The 7,727-nt window shown below is 38.5% G+C and overlaps 1 long non-coding RNA gene across 1 annotated transcript; it reads left to right on the plus strand.

The window, feature by feature from the left end:
• Positions 1–2,669: 2,669 nt before the first annotated feature.
• On the plus strand, positions 2,670–5,277 carry LOC135618455 (uncharacterized). Its single transcript, XR_010489017.1, has 2 exons — positions 2,670–3,323; positions 5,044–5,277. It is a non-coding gene; the product is annotated as an uncharacterized LOC135618455 (long non-coding RNA).
• Positions 5,278–7,727: the final 2,450 nt, after the last annotated feature.

A 7,727-nucleotide genomic window follows, 5' to 3' on the forward strand; every position in this document is an offset into this window, starting at 1 on the left:
GCCTGGTTTACCTCTAGATAGGGAGGGTGAATTTGCTATTGATCTAGTTCCCAGTACAACCCCAATATCTAAGCCTCCCTACAGAATGGCACCACTCGAGCTAGAAGAGTTAAAGAAGCAAATACAAGAATTATTAGATAAGGGTTTCATACGACCCAATGTATCTCCATGGGGTGCTCCGGTACTATTAGTGAAGAAGAAGGATGGAACATTGAGGCTTTGTATTGATTATAGACAGTTGAATCAGGTGACCATCAAAAACAAATATCCCATACCTAGAATTGATGATTTGTTTGATCAATTGCAGGGTGCACAAGTATTCTCTAAGATTGACCTGAGGTCAGGTTACTATCAGTTGAAGATCAAGGAGGAGGATATTTCAAAAACAGCTTTCAGAACTCGATATGGTCATTATGAATTCTTAGTGATGCCTTTTGGTCTGACAAATGCCCCTGCAGCTTTTATGGAACTAATGAATAGGATATTTCAACCGCTCTTGGATATCTGTGTAATTATATTTATTGATGACATATTGGTGTATTCAAAGAGTAATCAGGAGCATGAGGAACACCTGAGAGATGTATTGTCCATACTAAGAGAAAAGAAGTTGTATGCGAAGTTCAGCAAATGTGAATTTTGGTTGAATGAAGTTGCTTTCTTAGGCCATGTGATTTCAGGGAAGGGTATATCTGTTGATCCAAAGAAAATAGAAGCTGTAGTTGAATGGGAAGTACCAACAAATGTAACAGAGGTTAGAAGTTTCTTGGGCATGGCAGGTTATTACAGGAGATTTGTGGAGGGATTTTCTCGAATTGCTCAACCTCTCACCAAACTCACTAAGAAGAATATGAAATTTGTATGGGGTGATGATTGTGAGCAAAGTTTTCAAGAGTTAAAAAGAAGATTGACTAGTGCCCCTATTCTCACTATTCCAAGTGGTAGTGAGGGATTTGTAGTTTATACTGATGCTTCAAGAAAAGGCCTAGGATGTGTTTTGATGCAGGAAGGGAGAGTAATTGCTTATGCTTCTAGGCAACTTAAAGGTTATGAATTGAATTATCCAACTCATGATTTGGAATTAGCAGCAATTATTTTTGCCCTGAAGATTTGGAGACATTATTTGTATGGTCGACAGTTTGAAATCTTCACTGATCACAAGAGTTTAAAATATATTTTCACTCAGAAAGAGTTAAACATGAGGTAGCGAAGATGGATAGAACTTCTGAAGGATTATGATTGTGCCTTCCGTTATCACCCGGGCAAAGCCAATGTTGTAGCTGATGCACTTAGTAGGAAATCTACAAGTTTTATGGCTAGTTTGGTCGTGAAGCAATGGAAGTCATTAGAAGAAAGTTTTGATTTGAAAGCTTTGAGCAAAGAGCAAGACTCGATGATATTGATGGCCTCTATTCAAGTGCAATCTGATCTTATTCAACAAATTAAGGAAGGACAATTATGAGATCCACATTTAATTTACTTGAGGAGTGAAGTAGAAAAGGAATTGAAGCCACAATTTCAAGTTTCAAAGGATGGCCTATTGAGATTTGGGGAGAGAGTATGTGTACCAAATGAACCAGATATCAAGAATCAAATCCTAAATGAAAGTCATACTTCAAAGTACACCCTACACCCTGGAAGCACTAAGATGTATAGAGATCTTCAAGGTCATTACTGGTGGGAAGGCATGAAGAAAGAAATTGCAATGTATGTTTCAAAATGTTTGACTTGCCAGCAAATCAAAGTAGAACACCAAAGACCTGGAAGGTTGTTACAACCTTTAGATATTCCTAAATGGAAATGGGAATGCATTACTATGGATTTTGTTTCAGGACTACCCAGAACCTCTAAAAAGCATGATGCTATTTGGGTTATCATTGATAGGTTAACAAAATCTGCACATTTCCTACCGATTAATATGACTTATTCGCTTGATAGACTTGCAGATTTATATGTTAATGAAATAGTAAGACTTCATGGTATTCCAAAGGAGATTATCTCTGATAGAGACTCCAGATTTCTCTCTAGATTCTGGAGAAGATTGCAGGAGTCGATGGGCACTAAAGTTAAGTTTAGTACTGCATATCATCCTCAGACTGATGGTCAGTCAGAAAGAACAATTCAAACACTTGAGGATTTGCTTAGAGCCTATGTTATGGATTGGAAAGGTGAATGAGATAAGGATATTTCACTTGTTGAGTTCACGTATAATAATAGTTATCATTCAAGTATTCAGATGGCTCCTTATGAAGCTTTATATGGGCGAAAGTGCATAACACCTATATGTTGGGAGGAAGTTGGTGACAGAAAGCTGTTAGCACCGGACAAGGTACAAGAAACTACCGAGAAAATTCAAGTTATAAGAAAAAGGCTAAAAACTGCTCAGAGTCGTCAAAAGAGTTATGCAGACAATAGAAGGTGAGATATTGAGTTTGAAATCGGAGATTTTGTATTCTTAAAAGTCTCCCCTTCCAAAGGCATTATAAGGTTTGGGAAGAAAGGAAAATTAAGCCCAAGATTTATTGGACCTTTTGAGGTTCTTGAGAGGGTTGGTTCTGTTGCTTACAGGATTGCCTTACCACCAGCATTGAGCCATGTCCATGATATATTTCATGTCTCGATGATTAGAAAGTATATATATGACCCTTCTCACATCATTAAGTATGAGCTGGTGGAGATCGATAAAGATTTATCCTATGTGGAAGAGCCTATTCAGATTATTGATAAGAAAGAAAAAGTCCTAAGGAATCGGGTCATTCCACTGGTTCAAGTAATTTGGAGACATCATTCTGGAGCGGAGACAACTTGGGAGCTAGAAGAGGAAGTGAAAAAGGTGTATCCTCGTCTTTTCATCGAATAGAGGTACGATAAATTTAGAGGACTAAATTTTTCTTTTAAGGGGGAGAGAGTGTAACACCCCTCATTTCCGAATGTTCGTATAATTTTGGTGATAATGTAAGCATCTATTTTAATTGACAAAAGAGATAGAGTATGGATTAGTGGTAACTTATTTTTAAGATTTGGGAGATCTGTTCAAAAAAAAAAAAAAAAAAAAAGAATCTGAGGACCTAAATGTAAACCCTAAGGACCTAATCGTGAATATGATAAAAACAAGGACTAATCTGCAAAATGCACCAAATGACAAATCCCACCGCTTAAGCTTCTCTGCCTTCGTTCTTAAGGAAGCAGAGAAGGCAGCTCGTGGGTGATCAGGGAAAGAAAGAAAGAAAGAAGAAGAAGAAGAAGAAGAAGAAGAAGAGAAACAAAAATTGGGGCTTTTGGGGTTCTTGCTTTAATCTTTTCATTGGGGGTCAAAATTCTCAAAGGCAAGTGTTCTAACCCTATCCTACAGGAGTATTAGACTCTGTTTTTATGTTGATTCAAAATAAATTGGAAGATTTCTATTTAGAAACTGATATGTCTCTCTTTGGACTTAAAACCATGGATTCTGAAATATTTTCGGTATACTGACCCCTATACACTGTTTCGGCTATAAGTTTTAGCATAAAATGTGAATTCAGGCAGGAACTATTTTTGTTTGTAATTAGACTCTGATGTCTTTCTTTTGACACCGACTTTGTAGAATTTGGACACCGAATACTTACCCAAACATTTTTTTCAAATGAGACTATAGATGCTGTAAAACAGACTTCAAGATTTCTGACCTATCGATACTAAATTACCTATAACTCCCTGTTGAAAATTCTGATTTGAACCAAACTGATTTTATTTGAAACTAGATTTGAAAATATTTCTTTGGACATACAGTTTGGAAATTTTGGAATTCAATTTCCTACCCTATTATCTGTTGAGTCCGACCCTATAAATTCTGCAAAACAGTGATTGTGATTTTGACCTTGTGTTACCAAATCTGAGGTAACTCTGTGTTGGGAGCCCTGTTTCATATGAAATCTGTTCCATCCGAATATAGATTGATATATGGTTCGACCATAGTCTTATTATGGGTATTGGAGCATAATTGTTATTCTGAAATATATGTTTGATGTGCCACTGGAATTCTGTCCGAAATCGAGCTTTGGTCGATTTCGCTTATTCTGTTCTATTCCTTTGGATACTTGAATTCGTCTAACCTTTTTATTTGAATTGAGCTAACTATAATTGGATTCCCTGTACACTCTTGCTTTCATTTTCCTTTCTAAAATGATTACATTTGTGAGAGATTTGTATCCTTGCGTCATTTGTTTTTAAAAAGGCACATGTAAGCTTCGTTGTTCCGCGTGTGCTTCCGATATATGCTACTTATTGTTGAAACTGCCCTTTTTGTACTCTGGTGTGTGGGATTGTCTGGACCTTTGCCAGAAATGGTAAAGGGTATGCGCTATTTGCCCGCTTTGTGGGGTCCCGTTATGTGGGATATTCTGGACCTTTGCCAGAAATGGTAAAGGGTATGCGCTTGTTGCCCGCTTTGTGGGTATGTGATTAGAGCCTGCGATGCTCTGCCGGCCCCCTTTGACTTCACCTAGACGTGGGTGGATGGAGCTCCCAGACGTGGGAGACTTTTGTCAGGTGGTCATTCAGAAATGGATGAATCACATTCTGACTGAGATCCCACTACACCCTCTATATGTTTGATATGACATCCAGAGTTTTGGTGAGTTATTTCTGTTCATACTCTGGATAAGATTGATATGATTGCAACGTCAAGGACGACGTTTGAGCTCTTGTACGATATGTGTACCTATATGTTCTGAAAGGCTTCATTCACTGATGATTTTGCTTCGAAATGTTTCATATGCCGTTGATATGCTTTGAAACATTTTGTATGCCATTGATAAGCTCCGATATGTTTCCTTTGTTTCTGATATGCTCCAAATTACTCTATGCTCCATCTGTCAAGAACCAAATATGCATGATTGAAAGGACAAATTGTGATTCTGCTCCTAATGATATTATGTCTACGAAATCGTATATTCTGCTTTGTGCTTTGAAACTATATCTATTTGAAAATTGTACCATTTTGATATGGATATGTTAGTCACTTGCTGAGCTCTTTATGCTCACCCCGTGTGTTGATAAATTTTTCAGGATAGCGTATCGCTTGCTTAAATGTTAAGAATGGGCTGAGGCAGTGGAAAGTTTAGAAGACGTTGGGCAGAACTTTTGTTAGCATATATGTAGTTGTGTATGAGCTACCTTGCATCTAATGAAATGTGACTATGAATCTAAACCTGTGGATTTTGTGTAAGTTAATGGATCCCTCATGTATAGGGTTTTGGAATGTTAAATTAAATTCGTGTAATGATATGAACTTATGGTAAATCAATGATTATGGTGACTGCATAGAATTCCCCACTTGTGGATTTACACTGTGGTTTTTATTTTGATGAGTTGAGTTCAGATTGTATGAATTATCGAGTGATGTGTGCTATGTATATGAATTGCACAGGGTTATGAATTGGTAGATTATAGAAGTGAAAATTTTGATCTGAATGTTTTCTTAGTGACCTCAAATGTGTGTTTGGATCCTGGGTTAGTTGTGATGAAGATTTTAAATATTATCGATATATTTTGTGGGGGCGTGACAAATTAGTGTAGCAGAAAACTTTCGTCGATTAAAAAAATTATTTTCGATGAAAACCATTTTGGAAAGTTCTTCAACTTAAGAGTAAATGGAAGTATAGTTGACGTAAAGCAATGGAGGTAGTTTGCAGTTAAGATAAGGAGCATAATGTAAATGCAAACCAAGATTTAGAGTGGTTCGGTAAATCTTGACCTACATCTACTTTTGGCTTCCTCCTCCGATGAGGTCACCGACGTCCACTAGAGGCCTTTCTTTAATAGGTGAAGGCCAACCACCCTTTTACAACTTTACTCCTTTTGACGGGCTTAGGAGACAACCTTTACATATTTTCACTCCTCTCTTGAATGATCAAAACTTAGAAGAAAAGAGGGAGAAGAACTTCTAGCCTTTTACAACACTTTTAAGCTCTCAAATTCTCAGAATAAATGTAAACTTTCAGTTACCTTTCATGCAGGAAAGGGTGGGGTTTATATAGCCCCAACTAGTTTGAATTTGGAGCTCAAAAGTGTCATCTCCTGGATTTTCGGGGTCCTGGCGGTACCACCACCAGAACTGGGCGATACTATCGCCTGACACTGCTTGGAGACTGAGCTCAGGTGGTACTATCGCCTGACAGGGGCTGTACCATCGCTTGACTTCGCTCGGAGATCAAGCTCAAGCGGTACCATCGCTTGATAGGGGCGGTACCATTGCTTGACTTTGCTCAGAGACTGAGCTTCTGGGCGGTGGCACCGCCAGGGCTGGCGAGCTTCTTCCAGCGAACTTCCAGTGAACTTCCGGCGAACTCTTGGACTTACGACGATCGTCTTGGCGAACTCCTAAATGAATCATGATTTTTTGGAACCATAATTTTTTTTTATGATTCATAATGAATTGAGAAATTTTATATGCTTGAATTAATATCTTATTCTCCTACAAGATTGAATGAATTTTATCTATATCATGATCACCTAAGAATTCCTTTCATTTTTTTTATGAGGAGATGTGTCAAAATGAATAATATCTTTTAGTATTCACATGATTTTATCTTTTCACGATATGATTTTTATGTAATTCCTTATGTTCATGAAATATTTATCTCATCAAAGTATGTTGATTATATGTCATGATTTTATCATGAAATGTTGCTTGGATTTTTGAATCCAAGAGTTTCTATCAATACGACATATTGATAGGGGGAGTTTGTTTAAACTGCGGGAGTTAAGTTTAACTTCGTCATCAATTGGTTATCATCATCAAAAAGGGGAAGATTATTGAATCTCGTATTTTGATGATGAAACCAATTGATAATTATGTTTATGTTTTAATCTACGTTTTAAGTGACGTAGGATGTTTTGATCAGGATGAGACAATTAAAGCAAGAAAAATCATGTTGGGCCAGAGGAACATGTCAGAAGATTGGACGTCGGGCCATAGATTCGGGCATCGGCCCAAGAAGAGCGGGTATTGCGCCAAGGATATCAGAGTTGCATAGTCAACTAGCCGATTGGGCAATAGGCCGCAGGAGAGAATGATGCACCAAAGAATCAGACAAAGCGTCGAGGGACCAAGGACATACCGGACAACTTGATTAATGCTTAGTATTAATTATCTAAATCGAAGTTTGTTTTACATATGCAGGATTAACTACGATGGAAGTAAGATATGCAGCAGGTGTTGCGCCGGAGTCAAGACCAAGATCACGTTGGGTTGAAATTCATAGTTAGTACATAATTGGGTTGAAATTGGGCCAACTCAATTAGGGGCCAATTAGGCTGTGTTGGGGTAAGTGAAAGGCCCAAACAGTGACCCAACAGGTGGAACCGTCATGGCATAGTCTCCAAGACTATGTTTGATGGGTATGACTCACGGCCAGCTCGATATTGGGCCTAGAGGGTCACACACATATGGTAGGCATTGCGATGAGTAGAGGTTCGGATATGAGATATCCGACGGAGCTCTTGTCTTATTGGATGTAGATCCAATACCCACTAGGGGAGGACCCATTAGGGTTTAACAGGGGACCTCTATAAATAGGAGGGATTCAGAGCCTCATGGGCTAGAGCCTTTGCTTGCCTTTCCTATTCTCCTCTCCCTCTCCACCTCAGAGCAGGCCTGGAGTTTTGAGGAGCGTCGTCACAACCCTGCTGTGTGGATCACCACTAGAGAGGAGGACGCTTGACCTCCTTCACCCTCTCCTAAGGATCTG

The sequence above is a fragment of the Musa acuminata genome, chromosome BXJ2-8 (genome assembly GCF_036884655.1).
Source record: "Musa acuminata AAA Group cultivar baxijiao chromosome BXJ2-8, Cavendish_Baxijiao_AAA, whole genome shotgun sequence".
Lineage (NCBI taxonomy): Eukaryota > Viridiplantae > Streptophyta > Magnoliopsida > Zingiberales > Musaceae > Musa > Musa acuminata.